Raw genomic sequence first — 12,675 nt, 5'->3', positions numbered from 1 at the left:
GATGCACAAAACATAGTATTTATATATTCATTTTGCAAGATAAAATCTTAGATCTCTTAGCAGACTTGCCTTGGTGACCAATAATGAACCAAATCAAAGATCATATCCCTTCTTCTCTGCTTTTGAGATTTGGCCTAGCCTGTTCAAGCAGGTGTTTTTTTTTTATCAAACTTAAACCTGTTGAAATTTTTTCATATATGATTCATATGCTTCTTTGGAGATTAATCCTCCAGACATTCAAATATCAAGACAAGACTTCGTCATCAAAATAAATATATTTTTACAGAATATTTTTTTTACTGAACCAAACCCCCTAGAGAAGAAATGTAGGGGCAGCTTGTGCAATTATTTTAGTCATTCAAATGTTAATAATATTCACATTCATTATCTTTCAGTTGTTCTCTGATAACTAATACTAACTTTAAAATGAAAGTAAGTGATTTCTTATACTTTCAAAAAACAGGGATATTTATTCCATGAACATCCACTTTCTCTGTAGGATATCTGAAGGATCTTGTTCCTCCTTCTTGACAGGATAAGGATTTCAAATGATCAAGCATGTATTAAAAGGTCAAAGAGTCATTATATAAATTATTCTTGTGTCACAACTGCTGTAGTCAAATTTTTAGAATTACAAGAGTGTGCTACATTGCTTTTTCAATGACTAAGCTTATGAAATTTCTGGGACATCCATGACATTTGCATGGTAGAGGCTTTAAGACATCTGAATGCGGGATTAAGTACATAAGTAGATGAAGTTTAGCACCTACAGTGTTGGTGTCCTCAACTGGGGAGGTAAAAAATACAGTAGGGTGGAAAAGATATAAATCGCAATATTGGAGATCAGGATTGTAAAACGAATTCTCAGAAAGAATTGAGGAACTGCAGGCATTGAAGGATAAATTAGGGCTTTGCTTCTGAATTTAACTGAAGATCTTCATTTGCCTAATGGAGGCTGATTATGTTAAACTTAAGTCACAATAATCTAAAATAATGGGAGAGGAGCGAGGGGCTATGGCCACATTGGAATACCAGCTTGAATGCACTCAACCCTGAAGAGTATGGTAAGTGATTTTTCCCATAGAATCCATGTTCCTAATTCATCTGTTTTACTTAGCTCAAAAGATTATAAATTCTCAGAGCAGTTTGTTTTGTTTTGCTGGGAAGTAGAAGGAAAATAGGAAGAAGTAAAGGCGGGGAAGCATGTAAGGCAAGATTGATTTTGGAGTCTGTAATGGCAGGTTTATTGATTCTGACTCATGAAGTATGAAGTTATAGATTTGTGTGATGTTACAAAGCCAGCTAAAACAGCTACATAATGTCACACACTACCCAAGAACTGGTCAATTAAATTCTTGCTTTATATCTTTTGGCTTTTTAATGTGCATTGTAGACATGATTTAACAGCTGTATCAACCATTCAACCTCTTTTTAGGTTGCCAATTTTTTAGTAGCAAACACTATTGTGTACTCTAAAAAATTAAGGCATCGGAACAATATGATTCCCCTAAAAATAAGATCTTAGATCAAAAATAAGAAGAGAGATGTTGGTGGCATTTACATATTTATAAACATGTCTAGTTAAATGCAAATTATTCTGTACTGAATAAAATTCTTGCTTTACTAAAAATAAAAACATAAATGTACTGTTATTTCTTGTGCATATTGGTGCTTTGTTTGTGAGGATAAGTTCAAACAAAACTCAAAAAAGACCTTATGCAGGAAGAAAAAAGTGTCATAGGAGGCATTTAGTCTTCCAGAGGTACTCCAGTTAAGCATCATGATGAGAGATTTCCAGGAAAAAAAATCTTTCAGCTTGGCTTACCTACTGACTTTGGAGTCAATGGAAAGAACAAGTGTTGTATTTAATTTAGAGTCCCAACGTAAGCTGTTTGCTGTTTGTGGAATTTAGGTTTTGAGTGTTTTTCTTTTCGCTGACAGTAGAGCTTGCCAGGTATGCAAATATTAGCCAAGATGATCCAAAATTCTCATTCTCGGTTTGACCTGGGGTGCAAAAATATCTGTAATGTTTATATCTGACACCTCTAGAAGGTGGTATGAATACAGGAATTTACTATTTTTTAAGTGTGATGGCTGTATGGAAAGATGTTTTAGAAAACAAACAAGACAATAAAGAATCTTCAAAATATATTTTTTCTACTGTTTTTGTCTAAAGCAAAGATGAGCACCATTAGAAGAGTACATGGTTCCACAGGCACATAAAGATGAATCTTTACAAGGCCTTTTAGAAATTTGTATGCATGATTGAGCACCACTGCACTAGTCTCTGCCCTGTTCAGCTTGTTAACATGGATCTAGCTAATGTAGCCAGAGTAGCAACAGCCCGTACATAAGCACTTTTTACAACTGGATAAAAATTATTTGTTTCTTTCACTAGTAAATATTTGTCTCTATTTTTGTTTCTAAAAATGTATATTGCAGCATTTTTTTCTGCATCCCTATAGAGAACAGATGTACACCCACAAACACATACACACTCTTCTCTATACAAAAACCTTATATTAACAGTTTAAATACAGAGAAAACAAGAAACTGAGAGAAAGCTTTTACTGTTATCTGTATTTCTGAATTGAACTTAGAGACATGAAGATGTTACTGTTACTTAAGTGGTGTTCCCTAGGAAATCTGAACAATTTGAACTATGCCCATCTGGTGGATTTGAGATTTTCATTGATCTCCACATTACAGGAACAATCATGAAAACATTCCTGATGGATCAGACTGTTTGTCTCTGAGGACCTGCTTAGAGCATACCAAGGTGTTGTATATCCAGGTTTCTTTCCTGCAAAAGACAGATTACAGAAAGTTGGTGTGGACATGGCCAGAACCTACACCATGAACTCAGACAAACTTGTGGATCTCCCAGTCCAGACACAGTCCAGAAGTGATTGGTTATGGGTTCTACATCTGTCCTATTCATGCTCTACCACAATAAAAATTATATTTGAGGGAGATGAGGCTGCAATCAGTTTAATTACATTAAAACCACTACTTGACATACAGGTCATAAAAAGTAGGTTTGTTTACAAATGCATTACAGAGGCATTTCATTTATCTCTGTAAACTCCACGGCACTCAATGTGCTCTCTACATGCAAATTGTTCTCTATTCCAACAGGTATATGTGAAAACTCATACCCATATGTATTGATTCTTTGTCTGGTGAAGTTCCCTTTCCAGCAAAGTTTTACCACTATAGTAAATTGAAGAAATGCTAAGATTTTGTGGTGCAATCATGTGGAGATGTTGACTAATTTGAAACAACAGATTTCTGTTTGTCTTAATTTCAATATGAGTAGGTGGAACACAAGAAGCCCTAGAATCTTCAAAGATATATTTTTCAAATGAGGTCTGGACAGATACCTATTTAATCTTCTTCAATTTGTCTCAAGGAAACATGGATTAGAATTTATTAATTCCTGCATTTTATTAATTCCTTATTAATCCCTGCATCTTATGTATATTTATTTGGCTTTGGTTCCAGAACAAGAAGGATCTGCTTCTGTAATAATTCCTTTTAATTGGATCCAAAAACAGTCAGTAGTTTGTGAGTAAATTTCATACATTCAGTTCTTCAGTTAATGAACTTTAAGTCATCCCTGCATTTCACTGCCATTTGATGAACAAATGTACAAGCTTCTCACCTCAATTTAATAAAGATGTTATTGTCATGTAACCTTTAGGCAGAAGCAAAGCAAAAACAATACTTACATGATGTTTCACATAATAAAATTTGCTCACACCAACTTTTGGGCTTGTGTGGAACTATTAGCTACTGCAAAGTAGACTAATGTAGAAAAAGCCATTCCTTTTCATTACAGGAAAAAAAAACAGAAGAAAAAGTAATGGATGAGTGGATGCAAGGATGCAAGTATTTATTAAAAGTGATTTTTTATATTTATGATATCACAGAGATGAGTTAGTCAAATGAGGTAAAAATACATCTATCCAATGATTAATGTATTCATTTTCCAGAAAGCAAAGTGTGATTTTCCACTATCTCTGTAACCCACCTAATATTTCCCTGGTTTTGCCATTGAATTATGATGATTAAACACACATTAACAATGAAAGCAAAATTGGAAATAGAATCAAAATTCTAGGAACAGGAAAGGAACTTACTGTGTTTTGCTATTTCCCTCCAAAATATTTATGAAATTTACCCTTCAATTTCAGCAGAATCTGGAAACAAGAAAGCCCACAAAACCTGAAGAAAAGTTAAGATCAAATTATCTTTTCCCAGCTGATTTCTGTTTCTGGTTCTTAGTTAGTGATACATGATGAATGTATCATGAGCAGGTTGAAGTTGAGGAGGTTACTATGCCTCATTCATTTACTGCTGCTGCACTTCCAAGGCACATAGACCGCTTCGGAATTGTTATTGTTAGGAATAATGATATATTGTTATCTATATTGCTCTTCTCCTGCTGAACCTGGCTAGGTCTTGTGTGGGCCCAGGTTGCTTTATGTGAAATGGAAGAACAATCACAGCAGTGATTCACTTCTCCTTTTCCCTGGCCAAAACAACTGAGCCATCTCACAGTGGGAGCATAGGTATGCAGTGTTGAGCCTCACCAGTAATAAGTTTTAACTCCTTGGATGTAAAGGGAAACAGAGAAGAAATTGAGTCTGTGAACATGTATTGTCTCAAATGGTTGTGGTGGGAGTAGGCACAATCTTCACCCTTACATAGTCATGCCTAAATTCAGACTCTGTTCCTTTGTATGGATCTCATAAGTTTAGTGTTGCTTACCATGAAGCAGAACTATATTTTACACTTAAAGGCAAAAAGAAAAAAAAATACAGAAAGAAATCCTTTTTTTTCCTGGTTTTTGTTGTTCTGTTGTTGTTTTTTTTTTTTTTTTAACAACTTTAATAAGTTAAACAAATGTCATAGATCAGACCCACAGCTTGTGTGAATCAGCTCCACTCCATTGATTCCAGTTCAGCTGAGAATCTGGCCCGGCAATTTTTAAGTTAAACAACATAAGCTGATTTGCATGAAATGTTACATGCAAGAATGAACTGGGAAACATGATGTGGGATCCCTTTATTCAGCTTTTTAATTACTTTTACATAATTTTACTAGGCAGAGATTATTACATTCAGAGGACAATATTTGATCCCCTTTGGTTATTATAAATCCATTTAAATATTCTTGTGGGAGGGTTTTGGATCAGAATGTCTGACACCACAACCAATGGTGTACACCAATGGCAGTAAAAGCCTTCAAAATACATAAAACATAATTAAAAAATCCTGTTTAAAAATCAAAATATTATTCAAAAGCAAGCTACACACATACATTTGTTTATTTTCCTTATACAACTCCTATGAGGTGAATAAAGGCTTTTCTACAAATTACATATGGGAAAACTCTGGCAAAGTGAATTGCTCACTGCTACAGCAAAGTTGTTTTCTGGTTTGAAGTTTGGGGTATTTTGGCTATTAGGTGCTGTATCCCTCTTCCAGTTAATTAGAGGTGTTTGGGGCTTTTTTTACTTAGCAAAAGAGAAGAAAAAAAATTCCACTGCTCTTTCACTTTCCCAATATTTCTAAATTCTTCTACACATAATTCTTTAGCTGTATTTCTGTTTCTGGTAGATTCACCTTCCTCACCTGTATATCTTCTACTGCACACAAAAGATAATTTCTTTTTATATAAATTCAAAAATAAAGGAGATTTTTTCCTTCTTATTTACAGGCAGCAAAAATATGAGAAGACTTTATATTTGTGCAAAGAAAAGTAGGATGGGTAGGATTATTGTTTAAAATGTTTAAGTTTTCTTTGGATGGTATCTTTTATGGCACACATGTTTTTTGAGGTTTTTTCTTTGTTTTTTTTTTTTTTTTTAAAGACTTTATATACTGGAGTAGGGGCATGGGCACCTCAGAATGAATTGATTTGTTCTAAGATATGTGAAGATGTATTCCTAACTACTCAACTTCTTTCAAACATCCACACTCTCCTGTCTCACATTTTATATCTCACTCTAGCCTAATTTTTTTATGTAGTTCCTTGGCTTACAAATTTTTATGCCCATATTACATTTTATTTTTACATTAAGCATGGCCAGAAAAGTCCCTTATAATATATGACATGAATAATTAATATAGGACTTCATCCTTCTGTCAGCTGCATTCTCCCAAGCAGTTTTAGATATAGAGTTTTAGAATTAGCCAGATTGCCATCATGCTCTGGCATGTCTTGAGAATAAGTAGAAGCCAGACTTCTTTAAAATATTATCTCAATAGTAGAAGCATAAAGGTAGCTTGAAAGCAGTCCCAATACACAAGATAAAGCTCAGAAGAGATTATGAAATAACAGGAGAAAAATTAAGCCTGTGGAAATACTTTTAATAATTGTAAAAAAATACTGTAAGAATATGAACAGTATTTTTGAGAGCAATTTGACTCTTACTAAAGGTTGCCACAGTTGATAATTTTTCACACAGTATTTAAAAAAATCATAATAGTATGTTGAGCCATTAAGCTAGCATGGCTGGTGCCCAGGAACCCATTGTGAGATCCTTTGAGTTCATGCATGTCCTGGTGTTCAACCAAGAAAAGATTCACACAGGGCAGCCAAGAACTCTATTACCCAGCAAATTTGGAGAGTGCACAGAAACCTTAGGTGGTCAGCTAAACAGAAAATGCTGTGCAGGACAGCTCTGCCAGCAGCCAGCAGGGAAAGCTCTATTAATAACACCTTTCATCACAATTCAGCAATGAGGATGACACAAATAATCTGTATCTGTGTGAGTATTGTGTGCTGGGTATGCAATGCCACCATTTAGTCAAGGAAAATCCTCTGTGGGTGAGATTCAGTTTGAGACCAAGGCATCTAAGTCTGGGTGTCTGTCTTAAGGTCTCTCTATCACTAGTAGGATACTCATTGCACATCTTGTCAGTACACCAGGTGGAAATGGATAGTTCTGCTAAGTTTAGATGAAATTTATAGGTGTTGTTCAAACACAGGTGTCCAGGGGCACTTTAGGAGCACTGGAATGCCTTGTATCCATCCTGGTAGATGGTTATCCATAGGTCTCATGTCACAATTGTCAGCACATGCAAATGCATTATGCATGTAGTACATTGTTACTCTCTGAAAACAGAGAAGTTTGCACAAACTGACAGGTCTGACACAGGCTCTATGGAAGATGTGCATTCCTGCAGCAATGAATGGAAGCCAGGTAGAAGCAAAAATATGGATTTTCTAACGGTTCTGGATGCTTATCTGCAGGAAAATATCCTGGACTCTTGTTGCATTTTCCAATTTTGCAGCTGTCACCATGCATAATGATGTTCCCACAAATAGGGGCAGCAGCGCAGGCTGGTGGAGGCAATGCAATGCAGAACAGTTCTGTGATTTTGTCTTTTCTTTTTCCACTACAACACCCTTCCCTGGTTACACATTTTCTTTTAGAGGTATGTTGTTCGTCCCAGTCCACATAAAATACATCAGAAGATGTTCTCTAGGTCTACCTTCTAGTCTCTAGGTCTACCTTGTTCTCTAGGTCTACCTTCCAGTCTCTCTGCTAGAATAGAAAGCTGACTCATTAATAAATCCTCTGCACTTTTTTAAAACCAGTAATTCATCTATATGACCAGGAATAGTTAAGTAACTTACAACTGCATTGAGTTTCACAACTATCTTCTAACCAATCTCCCTGACACCCCTGTGGAGATATAATTGAAAAGTTTACAACCTAGGTACAAGGGTATTACTTATTCTAAATATAAACAACACCTTCTAGTTACTGCAAGTTAATTTTTTTTTGTTATTTTTAGTTTTTATATCATTATTCCTATTTTTAAAGGTGAAAGACAACAAAGTTTTATAAATTTGTTTCTTTGTTACTGGGAAGTTCAGCATGTTGGAAAATAACTTAGATTTCATGAGAGGCATTGAAAAATTGAAGAAGCAAAATTGGAAGACTGTTGTTAATGTGTTTCTTTTTCTCTTTTTTCCCCAAAGTACAAATCCACCCAACTGAAAATATATTAAAAAAAATTATTGAGCTCCAGTTAAAAAGCAGATGGACATATAGTAAAAAAAAAAAAGAGATATAAAAAAAGCTTTTTAATTTAGGATCATATAAGGTAACTCAAGTCTTAATGTGAGATTTTTTTCTCACTTCTTCTCTTATTCAAATATGAGTAAAAGATAATTAAGGTGAAAATTAGGTGCTAAATACTTAGCAAAGTATGAAAAAAATACAATAAAACTACCTATTTAGACTTAAATGGAGCACAGTTCTACCTTTTCATTTAGCAAAGGATATGAAAAATACATAAGTGAAAGAAAAGCATATTAAGAATGAAAACAATTTTTCTACCTTAAATTAGCAGCTGGAGAGTTAGAACTTGGCTTAGTATTAGCAAATTGTTTATTGGTTGTAACACTAGTGATAGTCCCAGAGCAACAACTGTAATCAGAGATCTGTTTGCAAAGCTAATTCATTCAATTTATTCATTTCTTCCCTTTCTCATAAAAAATAAAAGCTTTCTCTATCATTGCTCCTAAGTCTTAGCTCCCATAAAAATGTGATCGTGGGAAAAAAAATCCCAACTAATAACATAGACTTTTAGACTGGGTAAATTTCATTAAAACAACTTACAGCTGACAAATATTTGCAAGTCTGAAGTGACTTCAGAATATTATTCCTTTAAAAGTTCAACAGAGAATTATTGGGGCAAAAAATGTAAAAAAGCAATTTCATAACACAAAACCAATCAGGTGGCATTGTAAGCATAAGTATTTCCATGTTCTGTATCCACTCTCTGCCCTTATCACAGTTTTTACTGCTTGTATGGTCAGGGATTCATGAGCTCAGCCTTTGAATGAACTGCAAGAGCTGGAATGGTATGTTATCAGAAGACATTATCTGAAAATATCTGTCTAACAGGCAGGAAGGGAAAAGAAAGTCAGCAGCAGGGAACTGGATTAAGGCCAATGGCACAAATAATGAACAAAGGGTATCCCACCTACAGGCATCAAGCAGCTTTTAACTTGTCAAGAGAGTTGTGAAGGCATCCTTACAAATGCCTGTGACACACTTATCATCTAAAGTCCAAAATGCATAGCTGTACCATGTCTTGCAGAGAAATAAGAAACCATAGCACTTTTCCCCACAGCCTTACCCACATCTGACTGCTTCCAGGCTGGAAAGCAGAAGCTGTAGATCTCCAGCTTCCCTAACCCCCAGCCTCTGGTAAACAAAGCCAAGGGCAGGATGATGGCATGTGAGCTGATGAGAGAGGCACTGTGAGCTGACTGATTTGCTTGAAATATTGGCTTCAAATCTTCTCACCTGGTTGGCAGCAGAGACCAGGTTTTATCTGCACTGGAAGTGCCAGTGTGCTTTCAGATCATGTTTTTGATAAATCCTTTTCTCTCTTTATTTGCACAAACAAGATCTCTAAGCAAGCCTGTAGCACTACTGCAGTTCACCAAAATGTGTTCTAGCTCAGCAGGCAGAGGGGCAGTTCAATGTGATACCTGACCCAGGTTCCATATATATAACCATATACACTATACACACATAATATATATGTACACATGTATCTTTCAAAGTTAGGGTGCAGCTTTCTGTTATTTTGCAGATCAATTTCTGCATTCTGTGGTCAAGACAAGTCTGTCAGATGAAAGGAGGAATAATTCACAGCCTTTTAGCTGGTCTTACAGGGGATTTCTTACTCCCATTTGAATGTTTAGTGATTGGTGAACAAGCCTGTGCAGAGAATCCTCAAGTGGCTTCTGATGTTATTTCGATGGTATTAAGAGAGTGGTGCCTGGCATATGTTGGGCTTTTTCTCTGAATTCTTTTTTTCCTTCTGAAGGTATGCTCATGCTTTCTAAATTGGAATGTCTTTTAACTTCTAACAGAATGTGCCAAAAGGAATCTCTTTAATTTTTTCAGCTTTGAAACTAAGTGCATTAAATGGAATTGTACTACTTTTCAGTGATTGAAGGTTTGGGATTATGCATTTTTTCTTTCAGAAAACAAAATGCTTTTCATCAAAGACATTTTCACAGTATTGAAATTAAACACAATGTGATATTAAACACAAAATTGGACTATTGGTTTGAAGTAATTCAACTATTTGGAGATTTTACTACATAACAATGTAAAAATTATTAGTAAAATAGTTTACAATAGTAAAATCAATAACAAATCCAGAGATAGTCAGCAATATCTTTTTGTAAATAAATATGTAAGATCGCATGCTATTTAGCTAGGATAAAAAAATTATATGATTTGAAATAAAAAAGGTAAATGTGTTAAATTAATTTAAAAAATGGTTTAAAATACAGAATAAAAAATCACTTTAATTAACATTCCTAATAATACAATGATATAAATGTAAAGGAAGTTACATATTCTTTCCTTACAGCTGTGGGCAACATTTTCACAAGGTGAGATATACAAAGGGCTATAAAGTGGAAATGATGTGTCTAGGTTCAAATTTATGATCCTGAAAATACATATTTAACTGATACCTGATTGTAGGAGTACCAAAGCATACAGACTTGTTGGCACTTGAAATGAACATTCCTCTGGTGCCTCTGCATTCCCAGTACAGGTTGTATTTTTATGTGCCAGCACAACTTTCAATCTCACAATCAAAATCTGGGAAGCAATTTTTACTCCAATTTAGTCACTTTTACACCTATGTTAGGCAACCAGCACTACAGAGACCACAGAAGTGGCTGTCATTTCCTTTTAAAACACAACCACAGGAGGAGAAAACCAAGGAGGTTACCCTTTTACAATAACTTTATCTGCACTCTAGTCAAGGTATAAATCTGGACATGACTGTGAAAACATTGAAGAGACCACATTAGTGGGATATGAAAGGAAAGTTAGGACTTAAAATTTAAGGAATTTAAGGAATTAATTATTTAAAGAATCATTATTTTCTTGCATTATGGCTCACTCTTCAAAATAAATAAAATTTTTTTAGAATGGATTGTAGTCCAGGTATCCCTAACCTGGAGAAATTGCCTTAAGGTTTCTATACAGTTCAGCCACACTTTTTCTTGCTCTCTGAATCACCAATTCAACCCAGAGGAGCTCAAGCTGCTACTGTCCAGTTTGTTATTTGGTGCTTAAATTCCCTTCCTGGTGGCAGAATGCCTAGCTCTGACACCCCTTACAGGGCTGAAGCTCTAGTATCTGCATCCATATCCCTCATTATAAGCGTTTGAATTGTCAGAATTAACTGCAGTAAGATCCTTTATCTGGCTGTAGATTTTAATTAAAATTCTAGACTGTCTGAGTGTATTGTCTTTCTAAGATCATATTTTACATATTGGGAATTCCAAATGTGTTGTTGCTTCCCAGCCCATCTGTGAATCATAAAATGGTTTAGGTGGGAACCAGGTGCTGCTTTCAAACATATGTTACAGCTTAGATTTAAGCATATTACGAACTTTATCTGCCACACCAAAGGTGTCCAGATTTTCATGCTACTGTCTCAGGTGAAAAGGATCAGTCTGAGACATAAATGATTTAAATTCTATCTGAGTATCAGGTTACAGAGAATTAGGCAGTCTGAGTGTCAACCTGCATGATAAAGGACATTTTTTACAGCTAAAAATTTCATGACACAAGAGAAATACTTTTCCTTTTGAATCACTTTCAGGATTCTCTGTTCAAAACTTTGTCTCTGGTAACAGCAAAAATTAAAAATAAATAAATACTTTCTTACTGATGCATTTCTAAATCAGTTGCACATTTCTCTAATCAGCTGCACATTTAATGAAAGAGTTGATGGTAGTAAAAGTTGATGGTAGTAAAGGGTTCAGATGGTAGTAAAAAATATGCAATTCTCCTCACCTGTGAACTTAAAAACCAGAACAAATTGTGTACAACTCTTTTCCCCATGTGAGTAAAAAAGGAAAAAAATAGTAAAGAAAATAGTTAATATCAATTTTTAATCACATATATCCCACTTGTGAGTAGGTGTTGGTTAACTCTAGAAGGAGCCCCAACTTAGCCCTGATCCATCCCCATGCTTGGGAGACTACTTTCAGGTATATTACTTTGCTTATTGTGTTTAAAATTGATTTCATGGAGGGCTGAGTACATTCCTTCTTCTAAAAAAAAATGAACCTTCTTCATTAGAAGTGATGCAATCCATAATTATTGGCAATACTTTAACTGTAGCATTATGATATTTATGTGACAACATTTCATACAAAGGAGGCATACTACAATCTATATAAATGGCCAGACAATGTTTCTTTTCTATAGTAAACTGCAGCTCAGTCTCATGACAGAGCAAATGAATATACCAATGAAGGGTTTGTTTCCCAGCAACTGTACAATAAATACTTCCCTGGGAATGTTAAGTGTCAACAGACACACATTTTCTATAAAATTATTGTTTCATTTTCACAGAAGAAAAATTCTCCTCTTATTTTTTCTAAAATTGTCACCATGTGTCTGCTTGCTTCCTTTTTTTGATGCTGTTTTATCTGGCATACAACTACATTTGCAAAAGATGCAAATGACATTAATAAAAGATTATGAGACTTCACCATAACTGTGTAAGCTTACAGCATGTTCTTCCTCTCTCTCTTCCTTTCCATACACATACCACACACATACATGTATATACAAAGATAAATATCTTATAAACATGAGAT

The sequence above is a fragment of the Molothrus ater genome, chromosome 3 (assembly GCF_012460135.2).
Source record: "Molothrus ater isolate BHLD 08-10-18 breed brown headed cowbird chromosome 3, BPBGC_Mater_1.1, whole genome shotgun sequence".
Lineage (NCBI taxonomy): Eukaryota > Metazoa > Chordata > Aves > Passeriformes > Icteridae > Molothrus > Molothrus ater.
The sequence above is the reverse complement of the archived record's forward strand: the minus strand, read 5'-3'. Positions refer to the sequence as shown.